This window comes from Dasypus novemcinctus, chromosome 28 (assembly GCF_030445035.2).
Source record: "Dasypus novemcinctus isolate mDasNov1 chromosome 28, mDasNov1.1.hap2, whole genome shotgun sequence".
In the NCBI taxonomy this organism is placed as follows: Eukaryota; Metazoa; Chordata; class Mammalia; order Cingulata; family Dasypodidae; genus Dasypus; species Dasypus novemcinctus.
Window position 1 is genome coordinate 35,402,513 of NC_080700.1, and position 25,922 is coordinate 35,428,434.

At 46.6% G+C, this 25,922-nt stretch overlaps 1 protein-coding gene across 2 annotated transcripts in view; it reads left to right on the top strand.

Moving 5' to 3' along the window:
- The window catches only part of PLEKHG1 (pleckstrin homology and RhoGEF domain containing G1), a 251,468-nt gene that overhangs the window by 163,791 nt on the left and 61,755 nt on the right, over nucleotides 1-25,922 (top strand). The gene's annotated exons all lie outside the window — the stretch shown is intronic.

Sequence of the window (25,922 nt, forward strand, 5' to 3'; positions counted from 1 at the left end):
TGAGATTCAGTGGTGGGGGCTTTGATTAGATTTTGGGACCAGGGTGGGTCTTAATCTCTTACTTAAAAGAAGACAGAGAAGCTCCAAGAGGCTGAGAGAGAAGTCCTGGAGGCTGGACTCAGCAGAGCACAAGGCACAGAAAGTGGCTTTCCCTGGGAGGCTGAAGGAGACGAGCCATACATCTGATCGCCCACAGCTGAGCTCAGGGAGAACGTGAGCCTGGAGGAGAAGGCAGAGACCTGTAGAGCTGCCATCTTGCCCTGCCACGTGCTTGATCGCCCACAGCTGCGGCAGCATCTCATGATGGTTGGTGCCTTGATTTGGACACTTTCACGGCCTCAGAACTGTAAGCATTTGACCTAATAAATTCCCATTATAAAAGCCAACCCATTGCTGATGTATTGCTCCCAGAAGCTTTCAACAAACTCAAACAGATGGCTCCTATTTTAAAAATGGAAAAATAACAAGTGTTGGAGAGGATATGGAGAGATTGGACCTCTCATGCATTGTTGGCAGGAACGTAAAATAGTCCAGTCGCTGTGGGATGCGGTTTGGGGGCTCTTCAAAAAGTTAAACATAGAATTACCATATGATCCAGTAATTCCACTCTGCGGCAGTTGGAGTTTATTTATGAATCCCAAGAAGAGGAAGATGATGTTTGTAAACTAATCTGTTCCTCTGGGAGTGATACCCTTTGATTGTATGAAAGTCAAATGTTTTTAGTTTACTTGATACCGTCAGTCTAGGGCTTTTGATTCAGCCACGTCAGTAGGGCATGACTCAGGTCGAGTCCCCGCCCCCTTGGTGGGCTGATATAAATGGACACTCCCTCCAGAAGATACACGGAAGAGGAGAGAACTTGGTCATTTTGGCCCTGCCATGTGACAGAAAGGAGAAGGCTCAAACAGCTCAAGCCCAGGGAAGACAGACGAGCCATTAGCCTGAGAGTTTGCAGCCGAAGAGAACAGAGCATCTGAGAAGGCCTGAGAGATCAGGCAGAGATCCGTGGCCATCTTGCTTCAACGTGTGGCCATTGACTTTGGTAGAAGGCAACCTTGAATTGGACTCTTTATGGCTTGGTAACTGTAAGCTTCTACCCCAAATTGTGAAAGCCAACAGATTTCTGGTACTTTGCATCAGCACCCCTTTGGTAGACTAATACACACATGCCTAGGTGTATACCCAAAGGAATTGAAAACAGGGACACAGATCCTTGTACACCTAGTTCATAGTAGCATTATTCACAAATGCCAAAAGGCGGACACAAGCCAAGTGTCCATCAAAAGATGAATGGGAAACCAACTGTATGAAGGGATGAAGTTCTGATACATGCTACAACGTGGATCAGCCTTGATGACATAGGACTCTGAGTGAACCAAGCAAGGCACATAAGGACAAATACTGTGTGATTCCACTTCTAGGAAATATCTAGCAAAAGCAATTTCATAGAAAGTAGAATCCAGGTTTCCGTGGACAGAGAGAGAAGAGTCATTGCTTGACGGGTACAGTTTCTGCTTGCAGTGATGAAAAGTTTTGGTAATGGATGGTGGTGTTGGTGGCCCAACAGTTTGAGTGTAATTCATGCCACTGAGTTGTACATATAAAAATAGCTAAAAGAGCACAAACACACAAAATTAAGAAAAGGTGGGAACCTAATAAAATGGTAGCACAGTTTTACGTACTAAATGGTTAAGAAAGACATAAATAGGCGGCGGACTTGGCCCGGTGGTTAGGGCGTCCGTCTACCACATAGGAGGTCTGCGGTTGAAACCCTGGGCCTCCTTGACCTGTGTGCAGCTGGCCCATGCGCAGTGCTGATGCACGTAAGGAGTGCCGCGCCACGCAGGGATGTCCCCCACGTAGGGGAGCCCCACGCGCAAGGAGTGCGCCCCGTAAGGAGAGCCGCCCAGCGCGAAAGAAAGTGCAGCCTGCCCAGGAATGGCGCCGCCCACATGGAGAGCTGACACAGCAAGATGACGCAACAAAAAGAAACACAGATTCCCGTGCCGCTGACAACAACAGAAGCGGACAAAGAAGACGCGGCAAATAGACACAGAGAACAGACAACCGGGGTGGGGTGGGGGAGGGGAGAGAAATAAATAAATAAATAATAAAGAAATACATAAATACTCCAGTAAAGGTGACCCTTTGCCTTGAAAAAGACCTGGCATTGCCTGTGGAAGTGTGCACCTGCTATGTCGCTCTCCCCCACCCCCACCCACCTGGTTCCCACACCTGCCACCTGTGTGTGAGAGGAAGCAGACAAAAGAAAGGAAAAGAACTGAAAATAAATAGTAGGCTAAGAGGAAAGAGGGGGGAATTAAAGAGAGGGGAGGGTACGGGGTTGCCACTGGACAGCTACCATGGAGAAGGGTTGCCTGAGGTCGGATCTCGGGGTGAATGGGTGTGAGCCTGATGCAGGGGTGCTGAGGGAGGGAGGCAGCTGAGGGCTGCGCCCGCCTGTTGTGCTCCAGCGCTGCTCTCCTGAGCTGGGGACAGCTGTCCGAGTTCAGCTGGTGTTTGTCATGGATAAAATCCCACATAAGCAAACACAAAATGTGGAAATAAGATGTTGCACTCAAATCATTCCCTAATTTATCAGTCATGGCCAAACAAATTGATGCTTCAAAACAAACATGAGAGCAGAGTGGACTGTCCTTATACTTTGGGGTATTATGACTCATTTACAAATAGATCTCCCAGGCACAGCCCACCCCGCCTTTTGCTCAGACTAGAGGATTAAACAACACACTACCTGTTGTCAAGGCACACGGTCTTCCATTTATGTTCAATAAGATTAATTTAAAACTATGAGAAATGTCCTTAATGCACTTTTTATTTGCACTTTATAAGAAAAAAGGGCTTACAGGAATTTCAAGCTCTCTTAGCGTTTTGAGAGTTCATTCTTATTTTGAAAACCAGTATCTTTCCCCTAATATTGGATGAACAAATGGGATTACTTCTAAATACAAATAGTTGTAGGAAACGTGTCTTTTACAGAAAGGATTCGTGTAATTTTGTCAAATATTCTTGCAGGAACTTTAGTATTTGCTCTCCGTGACATTCTTAGTACACCATAGAGACTTTTTTTTTTTATTTTTTATTTTTTTATTTATTTCTCTCCCCTTCCCCCACCATTGTTGGCTCTCTGTGTCCACTCACTGTGTGTTGTTCTGCTTCCACTTGCATTGTCAGGTGGCACCGGGAAACTACCACTCTTTCTTGTTGCGTTATCTTGCTGCGTCAGCTCTCCATGTGTGCAGCGCCACTCCTGGGCAGGCTGTGCTTTTCTCACACGGGGCAGCTCTCCTTGCGGGGCGCACTCCTTGCATGTGGGGCACCCCTACACGGGGATGCCCCCTCATGACACAGCACTCCTTGCATGCGGCAGCACTGCACATGGGCCAGCGCACAAGACGGGTCAGGAGGCCCTGGGTTTGAACCCTGGACCCTCCATATGGTAGACGGACGCTCTATCAGTTGAGCCACATCCGCTTCCCCCCATAGAGACTTAAGGTGTAAATATTAGTGTGTTTCTGATGTTAAAATTGAAATAACATTTTCCACCTACACTTGCAGACTCAAAAGTCAGTGAATTAAGAAAAGACAGTCTTATGTAATAGGAAAGGAAAAGTGGAAAATAAGTAAAAACTGTACTTTCACAGACATATTTGGGTACATTCATTTCATTTGTGCTAGCGAGCGTTTGCAGAAATTCCTACAACTCAGAAGTCCTTCCTTGTTCTAGTAGACTTTGCTTGTAAGGCACCATTTTGGGTTTTAATGAGAAAGCGTTTCAAAAACCTTAATTAACTCAAGTGATTGAGTGGCTATTATTACTGGTTTGCTAAAGAACGGCAAAATATGTCAAAGACTTGCCTGTAGGCAAAATTCTGTTGAAGATTTGCTACAACAGGTCCTGTTAGAATCATGCCGCTTTTTGGGTGTGTGCCATTCTGAATATTAAATTATACCGAGTGGGTAGAAAATGAGAGAATTCAGGAAATTATGTTCTCAACAAACCAACCTTCAGTTGGGAGGAGTTGCTTTTGGCCAACCTCTTCCAAAGACAGGGTGTTTTGGCACCTTGTGAAACTAATCGTGCGGGAGAGTGTGCCACGGCCAAGGTTAAACCTGAGTGTGTAGCCAATCAAAATTGTACTCTAACATCTAGAGAGGAAAGAGACAGCCTGGCCTGGTGCAAGGCTTATCAACCTGCATAATGTAGAGTTCGTTGTTCTTTGCTCGTAGAGGTTTTAGTTTTCTTCTCTCCCCACTGAGATTCCTTTGCCATGGGCAGGTAACGGCACTGTTCTGTACAGCAGTGTGCTTGGAGTTTCCATGTGTAGGAGCATCCTGCCAAATTTTAGAACCAGGAACACCTCAGCGATGCCTGGCGGACTGCAGATTCTGAAAGGATAAGACATATTGGCCAGTTGTGTACCCCCGGCCCCTCGGTGCAGTACCTGACACTCAGTAAAGCCCTTGAGAAATATTTGCTGAATCCATGATCTGGCCCTCCCCTGGCCATTTTTATATTTGAGAAAATGGAGATCCAGGGAACCAAGACATTTCTCCAACTGAATGCAAGCCCAGCTCTGCCGCTGACTACCTGTAGCCCTGAAGAATTTCTGAACTTCCGTGAGCTGCAGCTTTTCCACCTGGAGAGTGGGAGAGGACCTCCTTCCTCCTAAGAGTTCATCAGGTGGTGATGCCCATGCTCAGCCTGAGCACGCGGCAGGGGAGCAGGCTCAGAGAACTGTGTCCTCATTCCAGCTAGAAACACCCGGAAGCACGCAGGAAGACCCACTGAGTGCTGTGATGTATCAGCCCGTGCGGAGCTTCAGTCGATGCTTGGTAAGGAAGTTCTCTGAAGCACGTGGATTTTCCTGCCGCGTTTTACCCTCCTCGGCCATGGACGGGGATAAAATGGAGCAGGGATGTGGGAAGGGCCAGCCGCGTCACCCTGTCTACGTCTCACCGCCATGTAGTTCAGGCCAAACCAGCCCAGAGAGGCAGAGCAGAAGTGGGGACAGTTAGGGTCCCAGCTTGGGACGAGTCTCCAGCACTAGGTGAAAACGCCTGTGTTTTCACCCTTGCACAGACATAGGCTGCCCTTTGAGGGTGAGAAATTATTTCCCACTATCCAGCAAGACCAAAATCTTGCCGAGCTCGTCCACTCGTGACCCTTAATCGTCCTCTGGACCCTGTACGACAAGGGGAACCCAACCCAGAAATTGCAGGTCCACAGGGTTCGCTGGTAAAACATGAATTCACTTTATGGTAGAACATGTGAATTCACTTTCTGTTCAAAACTGTCTAGAATGGTCAAAGACTGCTTTTTAAAAATATGTATCTATTTTGTTTATTTATTTACTCTCCCCCCTCCCCACCCTCCTCCCGTTGTCTGCTCTCTGTGTCCATTCGCTGTGTGTTCTTCTGTGTCTGCTTGTGTTCTCTTTCAGGCGGCACCAGGAACTGATCCTGGGACCTTCTGGAGTGGGAGAGAGACACTCACTCTTCTTGCGCCACGTCAGCTCCCTCGTCTGCTGTGTCTCTTATTGTCTCTCCTCTGAGTCTCTTTTTGTTGCGTCATCTTGCTGTGTCATTTCTCCGCGTGGGCCAGCTCACCACACCAGCCAGCTTGTCTTCACCAGGAGGCCCTGGGACTCGAACCCTGGACCTCCTATATGGTAGATGGGAGCCCAGTCGCTTGAGCGACTTCCCCAAACTTCTTTTGATAAGAGAATCCATTTTAAGAAAATTTACCTCAAAAATAGGAATAAATGGAATATCAACGAGATCCTTTATGAGGAAACATAATAGGTTCCCAGCTAGACTAAACCCAGGACAGTGAGCTCTCCAGAGCAGGCTCAAAGGAGCAATTATTGCAGCAATTAAAAGCCATCGACTGCAAAGTGAATTTGGCTCATCGGATAGGGCATCCGCCTACCACATGGGAGGTCCAAGGTTCAAACCCAGGGCCTCCTGACCCGCGTGGAGCTGGCCCATGCACAGTGCTGATGCACGCAAGGAGTGTCCCCCGTGTAGGGGAGCCCCACATGCAAGGAGTGCGCCCCGTAAGGAGAGCCGCCCCGCGTGAAAAAAGCGCAGCCCGCCCAGGAATGGCGCCGCACACATGGAGAGCTGACACAGCAAGATGACGCAACGAAAAGAGACACACATTCCCAGTGCCACTGACAAGAATACAAGCAGACACAGAAGAATACACAGCGAATGGACACAGAGAGAAGACAAGTGGGGTGGGGGCATGGAGGGGAGAGAAATTTTTTTTTAAATCTTTAAAAAAAAAAGCCATTGACAAACATACTAAAAAAAGAAGAAAAAAAGCTATCAATATTAAAATCTGGTTGATGGGAGCAGATGTAGCTCAAGTGGTTGAGCTCCTGCTTACTATGTACGAGGTCCTGGGTTCAATTCCCTGGTACCTCCTAAAAAATAAAAAAATAAAAATCTGGTTGGGAGGAACAGCTGGAAAAAAAAGAGGGATTTTTCTAAGGTAGTGGCTGCACATGAGCCTCACCTGGGAACTCTTAAAAACCTTAAACTGCCCCCTGGACCAGTGGAATCCAAATATCCCAGGGCGGGGTCAGGTTTTCTTAGAGCCCCCCAGAGTTCACTAGGCAGCCCATGGCGAGGCTCGCTCTTCTAAGGGGGGATTTTGTTCTCTGTTTTAAAGCAAAGAGGCATTTCAAGGCAGCACAAACGGCCCACGGCCTTCCCATGGAATGTAACAAAATGGCTAAAAGCACAGACTTTAAAATCAGCAAGATCTGCATGCACCTGCCCGCTCTGCCTCTTACAAGTTACCCGCGTTAGAAATTACTAACCTTTTCTCAGTGTGAGATTTTTCTCCTGTAAAATGAGATTCAGAGGATTGCTGTGAAAACTAAACCGGATCATCCTTGTAAAATGCTTAGCAAGTGCTAGGCCACGAGTAAGGAAGCACCCGCCTGAGAGCTGCTATGCCAGTGTTAGTAAAATTGGTATTGTTTGGACAAGACCAGTGATTTCTGGTAGATTTTAAAGTGTCGGAGTATTGCGCTTATTCATCTAGGTTGAGGTATTATTTGAGAAAATTATTTTAACTTGGCAATTTTAAAAGGATGTGTTATCTCTTTGGGGGTGATTCTGATTTTACTTGACTCACGTATGTGCAGTGTGAGTTCATTTCCAATATGATGAAGGGCTGCAATGGCAAAAATGGATTTTATTTTTTCAGAATTCTGATTTGGGCCAAGTCCAACTGCAGTTTATTTAGGGGCTGGAGCCCTCCTCTAGGAGTCAGCCTATTTGGCTTTCCTCTCGGCTGACAGTCAGCTAAGTGACCCCGACCACAGAGCCACTCTGACCTCAGTATCGTCTTCTGTAAAAAAGTCCAATTCAAAAAGCCTGAGTCTAAAGCTGTCTAGAGATCTCATCGTCTCCACCAGCCTCAGCGCGCAATAATGCGGCCAGGAAATGTCAGTCCTTTGTGCAGACAAAAGAGATATTTCAAAATCCACACTGAACTCAATGTCTTTACCCAAGAAGGGATCCGAAACTGTCAAAGAGCCTATTTGCCCTCCATGTTTAAAATAAGCTTAATTATTTGCCTTCCAAGTTCACAGCAGATGAAGGAACCAAGAGGAGCCAGCAGATTAGACACCACCCAGGCGTGGAGAAAATAATTAGCTGAGTAGTTGAAAGTACAACATTCAGAAGAGGTACAGATTCCGGACAGGGGCCCTGGTGGGTCTACTTGTGAATTATGGCCCAAAGCATAATCCAAATCTTTACTGATGAGCCTAGAAAGAGACTAGAAGAAGGCTACTAATGATTGCTACGGCATTTAAAAGTTACTGTCTCATGCCTGGCCCTCATAAACAAAGCGATTTTTTTCTTTTTGGTTCTAATGAACTTTTTGTACAGCACTGAAATTCACTGACTCAAAGAAATGACTTGCACACTCACTGACCCCTTAACCAAAACGAGTGGCGCTTGGTAAAAAGTAAGATTGCCCTGTACTCGCTAAGGGGAGGTATTAGCAAAATAATAAAGGCACATGCCAATGCATAGAGACAGGAGAACTGAGGTTTGGGTGTCGGGTGCCTGTGTGGGAGATGGGAAAGTTCTGGTAAGGGATGGTGGAGAGGCCAGCCCATTATGAGTTCCACTAGTCTCACTAGCTAATCTTACTTGGGAGTGATTGAGGTGGGAAAGTTTATTTTGTACATATGTTTCCCCAGTTAAAGGGAGAGAGAGCAATTAAAGAGACAATGACAATTAAATGGAATACATAATCCTGGGCTGGAGCTAATAATGGAGGAGAAAGGACCTTAGAGGACTTCATTGAGACATACCAAAAAAATGGAATAGAGCTGAAAGTTTTTTATCTATGTTATTGTCCACCAACTTGTAACTGTATGTAATGTGGTTACATAAGTGAATATCTTTGTTCTTAGGAAATGTACATGGAATTATTATGTGATGAAGGAGCATGATGTATACAAGCTACTCAAATGTTTAGAAGATTGATAGATGGATGGACGGATGGGTGGATGGATGGATGGATAGAATGATAGGACAAAAGGTGGCAAAAGGTTAAAATTGGTGGAGCAGGAGGGAGGATGTTGGAGTTCTCTGTATGGGTTTTGTATGATTTTTGCAACGGTCCCGTAAATTCGAAATTATTCCAGAATAAAAAGTTTAAGAAAAAAAAATTGATTGAGGAGGGATGAGAAATTGCAAGCATCCATTCCGACCAGGGCAAAGCCGAATCTTGTTCTAAATGTTCAGACTCTCTGTTGTTAAACTAAACTAAAATAATCTGAAATGACGTGGGCCTCCCGCCATAAAGTAGGCGGTATAAAAACGGAGAAAGGATGCGGGCGACCTCCCTGTTCCAAAGGGCAAAATCACACCAGGGCCAAACCACACTCCTTTGTTTTCTGCAAGCTGCCTAAAGGATATTGTGTGTGTGTTAGGTGAGGAAGGGATGACTCATTCCTTTAAATTACCTTTTTTTCCTCCTCTAATCCCAGTGGTCTTTTGTGTGCATTTTTTTTAAATTAGAGAAGTTGTGAGTTTACAGAAAAATCATGCATCAAACACAGATTCCTATATACTGCCCTATTATTAACACGTTGCTTTGAAGGGGACCATTTGTTACAATTAATAAAGCCCATTTTTTTAATCATTGTACTATTAACTATAGCTCATGGCTTAACTGAAGGTTCACGGTTGGTGTTGTGTAGTTCCATGGATTCAAAATTCTTTTTTTAGTCTAGTAACACACATACAGCCTAAAATTCCGCCTTTTAACACAAGGAAATGTTATCTTTAATTCAGCTCACAATGTTGTGCTACCATCACCACCATCCATTCTCAAAACTTTTTCCATCGTCCCAAATAGAAACCATTCCTTTCAACTGCATTTTGAAATATTTTCTTGTGAAAGCCTCTTTTGCTCCCTGCAAGCAACGTTCCAGCTGTTCTTTCAGTTTTGTAATGAGCCTTAAAGTTCCGCCTTAACCTTTCTGAAAAGCTTTAAGTGGGAGATGAGTAAAGAGCCCGGGCAGCAGCCGACAATAAATACAGAATCGCTGAAAAGACCCTGCTTTGTCCCGGTTTCTCTCCAGCAGGGAATAAATCACTCAGCCCGGGGCTGTTTATAGCCTCGCTATGGGTGCTCGCAATGCAAATGTGTGCAGAGAAAAGGGCAGAGTTAATCTACTGGTGATTGCGGCAGCTCCTCTTGTCTGGTGCAAGGGCCAGCGAGAGGTGGGTGGGAAGGGAGGTGGAAATGAAATGCAGGGTTTAGGAAGCTTTGTCACCTTCCAGGGGCTGAGTGGTAAAAAAAAAAAAAAAAAAGCAGCAGCTGAGCGCACAGGGGAGGGGACGGAGCCGAGTGGAATAAAGGGTTGAGTTACCAGGGAGGACAGCTTCTCCCAGCTCTTAACCCTTGCCTTCCCGGGGCTCTGCGCGGCCCTCTCTGTTAGCAGGTCGACCCAGTTTAAGGGAGTAAGTCCGCAGTCATTCCTTCTGCGAACATTCGGGGGGAAAGCTGCAGCATAATCCCTGCTAATCATCGTCAACAGTTTTGTAGGAGAGAAGGGACTGCGAGGAGGTTTTTATCGCTTCCTTTATCACGCAATTTATGTCATATAATTTATATTATATAAATGTAAACATGCAGCGGAACACCTGAGCCGAACAGGGGCTGGGAAAGATTCCTGGGAAGGCTCTTGACGGATGCATGAGCTAAGCGAAGACAGGTAGGCAGGCGAGCCTGGCATAGGGATCAGAATATGCAAAGGCACAGAGGACATTCCTGGAAGGACAAGCAGTAAGCAAGTGTGTTGGGAGTGGGGGGATTAAGGAGAGAGCAAGAAAGTGGGGCAAGATGAACCTCGAGGGGCAGACCAACCAACCCCAATGTCCCCTATCCTGTAGGCAAGGAGAAGCCGTGGAGGAATTTTTTTTTCATGGGTTAATAATGTTTTTAAATTGTGGTACCATATCTAAGATAAAATTTCTCGTTTTAACCACTTTCAAAAAATGATTACTTAATTTCCACATCCTACAGAGAGATTGTCCCCAGAGGGCAATATTCATGTCTAGTGGGTTTATTGATTTTTTATTATTAACATTTATTATTGATGTCACCTTAACTAGATCCACCCAAGTTAACTGAAACCAGATCAACTAGGCGATCACCCACAGCGACTAGAACCCAGGCTCAGGCTCTCCCCGTGCACACGGCCAGCCTCCAGCTTGCTTTCCGCGGTAACCACTATTCTTAGTTTGGGGGTTCTAATTCTCTATGAAGTTATTTTTACAGTTTTTTAAAAATCTTTTAATAAAGCATACGTCCATCCCAAAGAGTACATATTCATAAAACATAAGTGTACAATCAAAGGTATTTGGTGTAATCACGTTTGTGCATTCATCACCCTGATTACTCCCAGTGCACTTTCCTTATTCCAATAACAATAAACACACAAACAAATCTCACCTCTCAGTCTCTCGATGCCTGCTCTCCATAGCTGCTATTCTTTTTCCTTCTTTTACAAAATATAGTATATTTGTATCTATGTTTTATAAAAAAGTCTTATATACTCAATGTCACCCATATTCGCGTTTTACATGAGGTTTTACTATCTTCTACAGTCCCATGTTAGCTTTCAGCTTTCCTTCTAGTAATTTACGTGACTTTCCCTTTGAACCACTGTCATACCCATACAATGACACTGCTAGTTACAAACTCGGGGTGCGCTTCCACCATTTCTATTCATTTCCAAAGATTTACAAACAACCTTTTTAACAATTCTGCACAGATTAACCCTCAGCTTTCCATTCTCTACCCTCCTCCTATTTTCTGGTGACCTGTATTTTCAATATTAACACAGTCTATTTAGTTCATTTTGTGTCTGGCTTGCTTAATGCAACATAATGTCCTCCACGTCGTCATGTGCTTCATGACTTCATTTCTTCTGCCTTCTGCATAATATTCCACCGTGTGTAAGCACCTCCGTTTGTTTATACGTTTATCAGTTGAGGGACACCTGGGTTGTTTCCAGCTTTTGGCTGTCATGAATAAAGCTGCTGTGAACATCAGTGTGCAGATGTCTGTTCGTGTCTCTGCTCTCAGTTCTTCTGGGCATATACTTAGTAACCGTTTTACCAGGTCACATGGCAAGGCTATATTCAACTTCCTTAGGACCTGCCAAGCTGTCCTCCACAGTGGCTGGACCATTCTACATTCCCACCAACAGTGAATAAGCGTTCCTATCTCTCCACATCCTCTCCAACACTTGTAGTTCTCTGTCTTTTTAATAGTGGCCATTCTGATAGGTGTGAAATGATATCTCATTGTAGTTTTGATTTGCTCCCTAATCGCTAGGAATGTTGACCATTTTTCATGTGTTTCTTATTTGGACAAATGCCTTTTCAAGTCTTTTGCCCATTTTTTTCATTGGGTAGTGTCTTTTTATAGTTGAGTTATATGATCTCTTTGTATATCAGGGATATTAAACCCTTACTGGATATGTGATTGCCAAATATTTTCTCCCAATACCTGGCTGCCTTTTCACCTTTTTAACAAGTTCCTTTGAGGTGCAAAAGTACTTAATTTTGAGGAGGTCCCATTTATCCATTTTTTGCTTTTGTTGCTCATGCTTTGGGTGTAAGGTTTAAAAAACTACTGCCTCCCACAAGATCTTGAGGATGTTTTCCTACATCTTCTCCTAGGAGTTTTACGGTTGTCGCTTTTATGTTTAGGTCCTTGAGCCATGGATGAATTTTAAGTGAGGGGAGTCACATCAAATGGGAGTTTTAGAAAGATGGCACAGGATTCGGTCTGAAAAGTTGGAGGGGGAAGACCCAGGAGAGAGGAATTGATGGGAACACCCTCCCAGCGGCCCAGGGGAGAGAGATGAGGGGCGTCTTGCAGGAGAGATTTAGGAGAGGCCCGAGTCATTGTCCTGGGGACAGAGCACCTGAGAGGCAGGGCCTGGGAGCCTTCTGAGGGCCATCGGGGTTCTTTCTGAGTGTGCGTCCCAAGAATGAGGGTGGATGACCAGCCAACCTCCCTGGGAATTTCCTCTAACACCAGAGGCAGAGAAAAGTGGCACGGGCGCTCTACTGTCACCTGCCAGCGTGCCGGCAGACCTCCTCAGCTTTGCAGCCCGTGGGGCCCTCGGTCGGCCTGGTCCCTGCTATTCTGACCAAGAGCTCGGGTCTCTGGTGCCACACGGAGCTGCTGCCCCCAGCCAGTGTGCACGAGCCCGTGCCCTGCCCAGCACCCGGCACGGACCTTGGCATGTCACCTCCGGGTGACTGCAAGGCACGGGGCGTCGTCTCATCCCTGCTCAACTGCAGAAGAAATGGACTCTCTGCAGCACGGGGGGTGCAAGCCAGGGGGCCTGCCTGGAGGTTACCGCGGCGCCACCATCTCCACATGGAACCAGCTCTGGAGCGAGGGCCTCGAGTGACGAGTCCAGCACCCTTTCCCGCGGGCCGTGCTCTGTCCGCAGGTTAGTCTGCTGCCCCGGGCAAGCAAATTTGCCGCAGATGGAAACTGCAGCTACTCCAAGGAAGAGCCTGCTGCCGTTCAAAGGATAAAACTGCTGCTGGAGAAATTCCTCCTGTACCGTCTCTTGGAAAATTACTTGTGAAAACCTTGTCCTGAGGAATCTCTCTTTCTCTCTCCTCTCTGCCCCTCCCTTCCCCTCTCTTCTCTCCTCTCCCTTTTTCCTTCTTTCTGCTCTAAGAAACAAGATGGGCATGACCATCGTGCTTTAGATTTAAGAAAGGAGGAGGAGTAGATTCCCCCAGAGCATGCATTTCACCTTATGGGCATAAATTGCGACCAGACCTCCAGGGTGAGAGTTCTTTGAATTTACCCTCTGGCCAGGGACTCTGTGAGACAATCAAGTTGCTGGGGCACATCCCATCCCCATCGTTGTGGTCCAGCAGCCTTGCTGAGAGAGACGCCTCCGTTCTCTGCCAACATCTTCCATCCATCTGGCCGTCTGCAAGAGCGGCTGCAAGCTCTGCTGAAGGTCATCCAGCCCTTCTCTGTTTCCAGGCAAATAAATAACCTTGGGCTAAGACTTGACTGTGATGAGATCAACAACGAAATAGCTGAAGAAGCAGTAAGGTATGTCCTTGGGCTCTCGTTGTTCATGGCACAATGAACGGAATAGTTGAGGCTACCTCTTCTCTTGTTTTAGTTTGCGTGTTTCCATATTTAGCTGTGAATTACCTAATGAGGCCCGAGTATAATCACAGTCAACCCTGCCGGAAAACTGCCCAGAAGATCCGTCATTGTGCAGATTCTTTATATTTTTGCAAAGAATACATATGCACACCTATACACTTACATATATTCTTATATGCAAATACACAGCTGTGTTGCAGTTTTCAGTTAGAAGGGCTGGGCTCGGAAGGTTATTTTCAATGTGTGATTCTGCAGAGGGGGAGTTAGTGCTTCCAGATTTTCCCTCTGGCCAATTAATATTGTCCAGGTAGTTCCTTTCTTTGGGGCTGGATGAAACTTTTCTTATTTTGTTTCAAGTATTGAAAGCACAAATAGCTTTAGCTAATGGTCTTTAAACCCTTGCTGCTTGCCCTGCTAGTGAATGCTATCTGAGCACCTGCAGACCAAGTACTGTGGATATTCCTTTCAGTAAAATAGACAAGATAGAGCGCCAATTTATTAAATGTCATCTAGTTAGTTACCATGCAGCACATAATTGAGTTCAATGTGTAATCATTGGTCATGCATATGTGGAAACCTGTAACTACCTGGATTTTTTTTTAAGCTACTTTGATCTTTTTTCTTTTCTTGCCAGGCCCTGACCTGGCTTTGTAACTCTCTGTTCTAATGCGCTATGCCTCAGTGTCCTTACTTTGAAATTTCTCTTCTCTAGTCTTGGGAGTCCTCCGGTGAAGAGTGGGTTGGGACTTGATTTGTGAACAAGAGATCGATGCCGCATGCCAATGTTTGGGGGAGGCTTTTAAAGCATCAGGGCAGCTGAGTGCTATGCAGAGAGCCTGTGGGGGGATCCCAAATCCAGACTGTGCCAGAAGCTTCTCTGCTGAGCCTTCTGCTCACACATGCTCCCGGCAGCGGCAGGACCGCATGTACGAACGACAGTGCCTCCTCCACAGTCAGGAGGCACCTTTCCACGCAGATCCAGCAAATCCACGAGTGCCCTTTGCTGCTCTGTTCACCTCTGCTTGGTCTTCACCCCAGAAAGATGCCTAATTCCTGAGCTCCAAAGTGCTCTGCTTTCCGGGCTCACCATCAAGTCACTGATTTTTTGTTTGTTTGTTTTTATTTCTCTCCCCTTCCCCCCGCCCCAGTTGTCTGTTCTCTGTGTCCATTTGCTGTGTGTTCTTCTGTGTCCGCTTGCATTCTTGTCAGCGGCACTGGGAATCTGTGTCTCTTTTTTGTTGCGTCGTCTTAGTGCATCAGCTCTCCGTGTGTGCGGCACCACTCCTGGGCAGCCTGCGCTTTTTTTATGCAGGGCGGCTCTCCTTACAGGGCACACTCCTTGCATGTGGGGCTCCCCTACACAGGGGACACCCCTGCATGGCACGGCACTTCTGTGCCTTCAGCACTGTGCGTGGGCCAGCTCACCACATGGGCCAGGGGGCCCTGCGTTTGAACCCTGGACCTCCCATGTGGTAGGCAGATGCTCTATCCATTGGGCCAAATCCGCTTCCCTGTGCCACGTGCTGCAAGACTTTTGGGAAGGAGAGTGCCCTGCAGCCAGGGCTTTGCAAGAAGCAGGAAGGGGTGACGGGCTGGGATGGGGCAGTTGGGAAGTAGGAAGTGCTGAGGAGGGGAGCGGGCGCTGGTGAGTGGGCCAGGCCGGGGTGGCAGGTGGTTGAGGGCTGGTGAGCTTGGCTGAGGGGAAGCCTGAGAGGGTGGCGGTGGAGATGGGGGTTAGGGGGCGCGTGGGACTGGCACTAATTCCGATGCCGTACGTGCCCATCCTGGCACACTAAGTGCCCAATGAATTGCTAACCTCTTGCCTCGGCTGTTTTAGCAGGCTCCTGCCTTACCACTAAGGATAACCAGGTTTAGCCCCCGGATAAATCCCCAGCAAGCCTCCCCTACTGTTTTAAGATAGTATTTCAAGGAATATCCTTGGAAGCGGTGGCACACGGTTTAAGTGCCAAGACCGTAGAATCCACAGGTCATGGTTTGAAAGCGACTCAAGCCCTCTGGGTGGTGGAGGGTGAGTGAGCAAACCTTCTGAGCTTCCAGTGAAATGGGATTCCTAGTGGGACCCACCTCCCAGGCCTGCGTGGCAGCTTAAACGAGGCCCTGCATACAATGCTGTGAACTCAGTACCTCACTGTACATCTAGACGCAACAGCAATAATAGTAACGGCCAGCAGCGGGAGGAATTAAAACTTCAGATGATCTAATGATGCACATTTATCTTACTGATCTTTTCTTTTCTTTCCCAAGTTCAAAACCCTCCCAGTTTTTTTTTTCATGTAATTTTCCTTAATTACTGTGTTTTAAATTACACCGGCAGTGCCATGATGATAATTGAGATGAACCAGTTTCTTATCCTCAGGTGTGTCAAACGTTGCCAAGACAGGACGTTCCCACCGCCACCTGATCACGCAGCGCTGTTTTCTACTTTAAGGATTATGGCCATGCCTCATTGTATCTACCTGCTTCCTTACCTGCCTGGAGACCTCCAGAGGAAAAAGGCAATACAAAAATTATGCTGTGTTTGTAAAGGTTATCTGGCGAGCAGGAAAGTATTTGAAAAAAAAAAAAAAAGAGTTGGAGCGGATGCAGCTCAGTGGTTGAGCGCCCGCTTCCCATGTATGAGGTCCTGGGTCCAATCCCTCCTAAAAAAAAAGAATGGGAAACAGGTTTGGCTCAACAGATAGAGCATCCACCTACCACATGGGAGGTCCAGGGTTCAAACCCAGGGCTTCCTGACCCGTGTGGAGCTGGCCCATGTGCAGTGCTGATGCGCACAAGGAGTGCCGTGCCACGCAGGGGTGTCCCCCGTGTAGGGGAGCCCCATGTGCAAGGAGTGCACCCCATAAGGAGAGCCGCCCAGCACGAAAAAAGTGCAGCCTGCCCAAGAGTGGCGCCGCACACACACAGAGAGCAGACACAGCAAGATGATGCAACAAAAAAAGAGATGCAGTTTCCCAGTGCTGCTGACAAGGATACAAGTGGACACAGAAGAACACACAGCAAATGGACACAGAAAGCAGACAACTGGGGGGGGGGGGCGGATAGGGGAGAGAGAGAGAAAAAAAGAATAAATAGGATTTAAATAAAACAAAACAGGAGGGTGACCAGAAGGCTGTGTCTCAGCGTAGGTGAAGTGTGGCTTATAAACTTCCTTCTCTCCCCCACCACGTCAGCGCTCCTGGGAGCCAGCACTGTGCTATGCCTGGCAGTGGCTGCCCATCTCTTGGGTGGCCCATTTTGGAGATGTTAAACATGTTGTATTAATATTTATGTGCATTCAGTAAGCGCCTAGATCATCTCAGGAATGCTTGCCTCTTTCTTGGTAGCTAGAAACCATGCTAGGATGAAAGAATACAGGAAAAAATAAGGGCTGGTTTCAAATAAGGAAGACTTTTCAGATGTGCAATGGAACTTCTTTGCGGCTGCCTGTCCAACCCTCATTTCAAAAAGCGCTCTCCCATCGCCAATGCAATTAGAAAACTCAAAGCACAAATTTTTAAGGACAATCTAAAAAATAAATATTTAATAAAATAATAGAAAAGTTTTGCTGCCATGATGTTTTACGGGAGTCATAAAACTCTTCTAATTGTGATAACTAAGGGCAATGTAAGATGTTGATTTTAGTGTTACATTTATATCAAACTTCTCTTCAATTACTACCACATTCTTTAAATATGATAATATTTACATCAAGTTATTCCTCCTGGTGTCAGTATATGAAGTAAATAAAAGAGATTTGTATAACCGTTGTCAGGAGAAGACGGAGTCCACTCACTTTAAAAACTTGAATAGATGAATCCCGCAATGTTGTCTTAATATCTTCCTCATTTCCTTAGGTTACTATAGATGGCCAGCCTCTAAATGTTTTCAGCTTAAAGTCTTGGGCAAAACCAAATATTCCCAGTTATCTTCACCAGGCAAAGATATATTTCTCTTTCTCTACTTAACGTTTTCAGGTGCTTCTTTCCCAATGCCCTCCACACGTTTCTCTTTCTGGGAAGAATGGCCAACTCTCCTCTTTCTAGATCTAACCGTCCTACCTTCTCCTTCCAAGGGAATCTTCTGGATCTTTCCAGAGGAAGCAGCGAAACAAGTGTGGACCATTTGTCACAGCTCAACAGAAGGCCAGTCCCAACCTTTTTTTTTTTTTTGGCTGATGTTTTATGCATTGAAAGTATAATAGAAGGTAAACGAGGCTGAAACTTCCCAGCTTTTTATTATTCTTACTCCAGTATCCCAGAGACATCAACACTGGCTTTTTCATATTACCAGTAAGATGAGCCTCTCTGCTGTAAGTTAGGAAAACCCTGCAATGAAACGGCTTTTAATTTAGGGTGTTCTCTCTTCTTCTCTTTCTCTCTCTCTCTTTCTCTCTCTCTCTCTTTCTCTCCCTCCCCCCCCTTGTCCACGCCCCACCCCCATGTTGACAGATTTTGCCATGTTTATCTATTATCTTTTCAGTACAATTCTCTGTGGTGTGGGGTTTACATTATATATACTTGGGGGGAGGATGGTCTCACAATAAAAGCCTTTGTTTCGGGCCTGATGGAGGGACTAGAGACATCCCCTGCCCTCCTATTTCTTCGCTGTCCCTTTGTCCTCCAAGGATGTGGGTAGAGAAAGAAGAGAAAAGAGATGAACTTGGAGGTTAGATTTCTGACACTTTATCTGCAGGCCACAGCCGGAAATCTTGCTATAAACTCTGTTAAGTGGTTTATGTGGAAGAAAGATAATGGGCTCCTTTCTTTTGAAAATGTCTTCTCTGCTCTCATGGCACTTCGTAAATAGTCCTTGTAGCACTTAAATTGTTACACTAGACTTATTTCTTTTAGGTGTCTTTCTCCGTGGCTCTCTTGTCGGCCCCTAGAGGAGAAGGGATCTGACTCATCTCTGAGCTTCCACTCAGCGCCTTCACAGGGTGCTCGCAAGCGCCTAAGCTGCGCTCCCCACAAATCTTTAATAATGAGATTCATTATACTAGAGTTAGTGGATGAAACAGAATGCAGCCATCTAGAAAGAATGAGAAAGAACTATGTTCACATGCAGGAAAAAAGGAATGCATATAGGACATTTGGTGGAAAAAAGACAAACATTGCATCTTAACTGTAGAAAATTGGATAGATATGCTTTTGCACCTAGAGCTCAGCTAGGAGGACGTACCAGCACATAGCCCGCACTCTTAACCACAGTTACCTCTCGGGAGCGAGATTTGGGGAGAGAGGGTAGGTCCTTGGCGTGGGAACTTCCTCTTCCCTTTGCAGGCTTCTGACATGCTAGAACTTTGTTTTCTGTGGCATAACGAAACTGGCCGGTGTTGGTGTGACCAGTCCCTGTCCCACACCTAGAAATAGTTTCCCAGGAAGAGGTGCACATCCTCCTCCTCAGGTCTTGCCCCTTCCCCTCGGCTCTAACAGTTATCTTCTGTCTTCTTCGGTGCTCCTCACTTCCGGTTATTCCCTTCTTGTAATTCCAGGCTTCCTCCTTCCACAGTTTCCTTCCCCACAGGCTAGAAATCTCTTCAAGGATGATGGATGGTGGGTGGTTGGATGAAGGTGGATGGATGAATGGTGGTTGATGGTTGAGTGCATGGGTGGCTAGCTAGATGGGTGAATGGGTGGTTGGATGGATGATGAGTGCATGGGTGGCTAGCTAGATGGGTGAATGGGTGGATGGATAGATAATGATTAATGGATGGTTGGTGGATGGTTAGATGGTTGGAAGGAGGATGGGTGGATGGGTGGATGGATGGATGATGGATAGATGGATAGATGAATGGTTGTTGGATGGTTGAGTGGGTAGATGGATGGATGACGATACTGTAGGTTGGATGAGTGGCTAGATAGATGGGTGAATGGGTGGTTGGATGGATAATAATTGATGGATGGTTGATGGATGGATGGATTGGCTGGATGGATAGATCCTTTCTGGTTCTGCACCTCTTCCAGTTACTGCCCCAGCACTCTCCTTTCCTTTTCAGCCAAACTTCTCCAAGCACACTTACCTATTCCTCCACTGCAGGTCAGTCTTCAACTTGCTATAGTCATTGAAATCAGCAAGCCGCCATCCCTTAAGTTTCCCTTAGACTGTTTCTGAAGAGCAGAGAAGCTCAAGTCCCCTCTTTCCTGACTCTTGTCTTTGTGCCCTTTGGCTCTGGGCTCCCAGGTCCCTACGTCTATCCAGAGCCCCTCACCGCCCCTCTCACTAGGGCATGAGATCTTCCATCAGTGTGGGACATAGAGTTCTGTGGTGGCCAAGTTCTCACAGCTCTGGCTGCTTTGCTAGCCCCCCTCTAGGCAATGGTGGTTGGTGTTCTTGGTGGGAGACCAGGAGGTGCCTCACCTTGTGCTGGGTCTGCTGACCTCTGTCAAGGTTAAATTTGGCCAATCTGGAAACTCTCTGAAGCTGTTCTCTCATGGCCCTGACATTGTGGGAGGGCATGTTGATCGCAGTGCTCCATAAAGCAGAGCCCCGAGCTGCACTGTCAGGTACTCCCATCTCCCCATGGAGCTCAGCTTTCTTCCCAGATTCTGTGTCTAACAAAACCCCTCTTTGCAGATGTCCTACAGCCACCTCAGTCTTAACATGTCCAAACCCCCCAAACCACCACCATCTCCTCTCCAATCCCCTTAGAAAAAGAAAGAGAAGGTGGGGTTTGGTCAAGGACTTGTGATTCTGAAACCACCCTACTTATCTTTATGCTCCCCCAGGGTCCTGTTTGCACAGAGATCAAGGGCTGGTAAATTAAAACTGCATTTCTACTTAAAGCTCTGACCCTAAGGAGAACAAGGTGAGCAAGCCAAGCCACGAGAAGGCAGCCTTTCTTCATCTAGATTAGCTAGCCCAAAGCTTTGCCTCTCCTCCTTTTCACCATAAATCCCTACAGGTGTCCTAACACTTCCTCTGGGGCCAGGAAGTCCAGCCCAAAGAGTACCAGCCTGCTAGAGGGAGCCTCTGCAGGACAGGAAGCAGGCAGGTATTTTACCCACCTCCCCTCCCCAGCGGGTGGGAATCAACATCAGAAAGTTGGTCCTTCCCCCGGGGGAGCCCCACTCTCTCCTTCCATGCAAACGGAAGAAGGAAAATTGCATCCATCGTCCATGTGGAATCTAAGCCCCCTCTCGATATAGAGGTGGAGTGGACATCACCATCACAAGGTCCACGGGATGGAGGAATAGAGTATGGATTAGAGTGGACTTACTGATGTTCTACTATGAAATTATTGTGACTAGTGATGGAAGAAATTGTAGCATTGATGTGGAGAAAGTGGCCACGGTAGCTGCTGAGGGTAGGGAGAGGGAAGGAGAGATGTGATGTGGGGGCGTTTTCAGGACTTGGAGTTGTCCTGGGTGGTACTGCAGGGACAGATGCTGGACATTGTATGTCCTGCCATGGCCCACTGGGTGGACTGGGGGAGAGTGTAGACTATAGTGTAAACCACTATCCATGTGATGCAGCAGTGCTCCAAAGTGTATTCACCAAACTCAAGGAATGTCCCACGATGATGGAGGTTGTTGATGTGGGAGGGGTGGGGGGTATATGGGGACCTCATATTTTTTTAATGTAACATTTTAAAAAAATAATAAAGAGAAAAAATTTTTTTAAAACCCACAAAATGGAAGAAGGGGCAGTGGGGTCACGCTCACCGCAGCTGTGAATAGTCGCATGTCGTGCTGTGAGCGGGGGGCGCAGAACCCCTCCTCCTGGGGGGCTGTGAGAGGAGGGCCCTGTCTTCCGCCTCCTGAACCCAACACCATCTTCCCCTCCGGTCCCGGGCCCTTGGCCCTCACCCGCTCCTCTCTCCCCTCCTCTGCATCCAGTTCCATCTCTCTCCTCCCCACCTCCCCACTGCGGGGCACACGTGCTGCTTCCTGCTGCCTGCCCCCACCCAGCCCCCAGCCCACCCCCGCCGTCTTCAAGCTTCTGTTCAGTTTGCTTTACCCACGTGGGGGCGATCCCTGATCTCATGACACCCTCCAGCGGCCCCCACGCCCCAGCCCCAGTCTGGCCTGGGTCCCGGCGAGGACCCTGTGCCCCGCGCCCCCCCCCCCCTTGCGCTCAGTGCCTCCCGGTGTCCCCGCGTCGCCTTCCCTGACTCCATGTTCCTAGAGGCAGCGGCTGCCTTCCCCCAAATTTCCCTAGAATCGAACTCCTTGTCTACCTTAAGAACCCACCACCACCTCTGCCGTCTCGCCCCTGTGTGGAGCATGCGCGAGGCAGACCCTCACACTGATGGCGCTTACTGTTTACACTGGTCTTTTAAACCAGACAGGGAGCTCCCTGAGGGACGGGATCATGTTTTACTCATTTTTTAAAAAGTTCCTAGCTTGTAAGATAGAACTTGGCATACATTCCTATGTCCTAAAAAATAAGTTTGAATGAGTGTGCATGTACTTTTAAACTGGAAATTGATATACAAATGTCACATTATTATAGTATCAATGGCATCCCAATGTAATGCCTGAAATTTGGAGGACAGGACAAACAGATGAAGAAAAGGAAAAAAGCTGCTTCCTCCAAACTAAAGACCCAAAAAGGATAAAAACCTTACATAGGAATTATATCAAAGGGCTTCGAATTTGAAAGCGTGAAGAACAAGAAACTGTAGACGAAAAAGAGTGGACTGTAAAAACACTAGGTAGAATTTTGAAATATGAGCAAAAAGATTTAGGGACAGACCCTTTTTCATTTTGCTTCTAGGACGAAGATATTTATAAGCTGGAGAAGAGTAAAAAGTAGGAAGGAGATCAAGTATTGATAGACGTCACAGTTCTAAATAACCATCTCTTTCTTATGGTTTGTCTTTGTTATCATGTCAAACAGGGTCAATTTAAAGCATCTTAAATGGGATTCAGAGGAAGAAGGGACTTGGGGAGGGCGTTGACGAAATCCTCTCAGGGTCTCTTGTAGAGAAATAAGTTGAGCTCCCCAGGCGTTGGGTTTGCCCCCGCCCAGTCTTGCTCATCGTCTTCCCACATATCCCTGGTGGAGGTGAGTGTAGACCAGGGCTTCTCAAACTAGCCAGCGGGGGGCAGTGTGGCCCCCAGCCTGTCACTCATCCTTTACAGTGAGAATGAAGTCCTAGAAAAATAAACAGCTTTTAAATTATTCTCGCAGAAGACGGCGAACGTTTCTCCGGGCTTACTCTGGAATTCTGCACTTACCTTGTCGCAGACCCGTGACAAACGGTTTGCAAACTGTTACCAGTCCATATACCACGCTTTGAATAGCCCCAAGTTAGTTTCCATTCCGATAGTTTCAATAACAGGAACTGCAAAAGAATCATAAAAGTTCATGTAGATAGATGATAGGATGGAAGGTGGAAAGGAAGGGGGGAAGGAGGAAGGAGGGGGTGAGGGAGGGAGGAAGGAGATAACAAATGTGACAAATGCTAAAAGTTGGCAAACCTGGGTAGAGGATATATTGGGAGTTATTTGTATGGGGTTTGTATTATTTTTTGCAACTCTCCTGTAGTTTGAGATTATTCCAAAATTAAAAGTTAAAAAACTTCAAGAAAAAAATTAAGAAGAGGAAGGCATTTATGTACAAATCTTAAAATTGGTGGAGAGCCAATAAACCAATCAGCAAATAAATGGTTCGGGGAAACGTTAAAATCCCAAAGGAGAAAATTACTCGAATGGTGAACAGCTTTTGTTGTTTGTATCTCCCCCATCCACCTGTCCCCTCCGAAGTTTTGACCCTCTTGGAGAATCATGGTTTGAACTCAGAAAGTTTTACATCAGTCCCTCGTTGTCAACAGTAGGATAGCCACAGGTGCTGACAACAGGCCAATAAAATTAATAAGCAGCATGACAGGCCCTAATAAATTTCCTTGGTGTCCTCACTCTGTCATTTTGAGCTCCAAACCCTCCTTGCGGCTTCCGATGATTGCAGCTGCTGACTCAGTGCACGCTACGGTAGCTGTCAGGAACTGGTGCACAGTTAAAGGATCACATTTAAAAGACTGCAATTAGGCTCGGTGCAGCCAGCAAGTCGTGGCCGGACAACTTTGATCTGTTTGCTGGAGTGGCTGACAAAAAATTCGGATTCCTAAGGACCTATTTTTCTCAACCATTTCCGAAAATGTGCAGCTTTTAAAATCTAGTTTCCCTCCCCCGTGCTCTTGGGGTTTTGCAGCTCTTTCACTTGGAGATGGGCCATTGTGTGTTGGAAGTGGACGGCGGGCCTTTGTCTCTAGTTCCCAAATGAAATTCCTCAAGACATTTAACTCACTCTTCTCCTTGCAGGAAGAATCCGGTTTCAGGTTTCTGCAAATGAGCAAGCCTTCCAGGGTGGCAGCGAATGGGTTCTCCCGCTCAGCCCCTGCAGCGCCCCCACTGCCAGCCCTGAGTGCCGGGGGTCTCCCGCCCTGCCCCTCCATCCTCTGTGCGGGGGCCTGTCCTAATGTCTAGAGTCTTCTGTCTTACCCCCTTAGTGTCACATCCATTTATCCTTCTGTTCCCCCCCCCTTTTTTTTTGTTTGATTTCCCATACGGTGTGTCCTTTTAAAGTGTTGGTCAAAGTGTTTATACCACTATCAAATATCAGTGTTAGGCTGCAAGTTGAGTGTGGCTGCATCCTTTTGCATCCAGGTGTAATTGAACAACAATATCAGCAAATACATTGATTTTCCAAGAACCATGAACAGATGTTAAGTTATTCTGTCAAAATCCCATAAAAGCTGCTGCCTGGTCACTCACATTCTGCTCTTAAGGTGTCACCAATCAGGAACGGTTTGCAAAGTGGCCACTGCGCCCCTACCACCGTTTTAGCCCAGGTTTGACTCGGCGTGGACACACGTAGGTTTTACCTGCTGTTCAAAAAGTACTGTTACTTCTGGCCCTTAAGGCCTCTTTTGACATTAGCATTTATTATTTGGGCTTTAACTCTACTCTGCAGGTACTTAAGCTCTTATCACTGTTCCATTCCTAAGAGTTAGGCGGTCTTGCCATGGTGACTTTTTAATGCCAACTGCTCTTAAACCTTATGAGTCTAGTTTCTTATTGGGGCAACCACTGTTTTGAGAAGGGAAGATGTTACCAGAAAGCTTGTATTAAAAAAAGAAGAAGAAAAATTTTAAAATTAAAAAAAAAGAAGGCGGCTATGAACACTGGCTCTCACACCTGACAATAATCTTAGGATTAAAGAACTGGCTTGACAACCGAGCCCGGCAGACTGCAGGGGCTGCTCGATTTCCTTAACAACCGAAGCCCTGTCTCGTTTCAGGGGAGGCACAGACAGAGCATGGGACGCTCAATGTGGATTATTAAAAGGTCTAAGCGCCAATTATCTGATGGTTCTAGAATTTCAGTTTCTCCTCTCTCTGGTCTCCTGGGCCTGCTGTGCCCTTGGAATGCGGTTAGAGCCCCAGGGCTGACTTTTCCCAGGGGTACTTCCTCTTAGGACCCCAGAAGACCCTGCTAGATGGGGTAGGAAGCCGAGCTGCATCGTGCAGCCCGCGGCAGGGAACCGTGTTTATTTTTTATATTACGTTGTTTCAGCTGTTCCTGCTGAAAACTTTATTGTTTTCTTGTCTCCTGCAGAGATCTATTTTTTCCCCCAAGCTCGGCTGGGGGAGAGAACGCTCAGTTGTGAGCTCTTTTAGCACACAGGGCAGGAAAGTGGGTTTTCCCCTTCTCAGCAGTTCGAATCGCTTCCAAGCCATGTACGCTTAAATCCACGGGGCTCTGAGCCCACCTTAGATGTGTATTAAGCAGAGCATACAAAATCATCTTGAATAAGGTTTTCCCCGGCTCCCATGACCTGTCGGAGAGCGTAAGTGGGTTATGTGCTTATTAGCGTGAGTTATGTGCTTATTTTTTAAAGGTTTCTGTTTATAAATTAATATTCGTGAAAGAATTTCCTTCTGTACACTAGCAACTGATTGCTTTCTGACTTACAGTTTCTATTTAAAACAATGTTACCACATTTCAGAATTTTTATTCCTGGTTTCCCACTCTATGAATCTGGGGTTAGTTTTTTTGTATCATTTCACTCAGCCAAAGAAAGGGAGGCGATGTTATAGCAAAAACTCTGACCTTAAATTAAAGTAACAGTGGCCATCATGTTCTCCATCTACTCGTTGTATTCCCTCTAGAGGAAGCTCGGATCCACTGCATGCCAGATGAATGTCTTCCACACCCTTTCTCCTTGTTAAAACTCCCCTTTCTGTAAATAGGGAAGT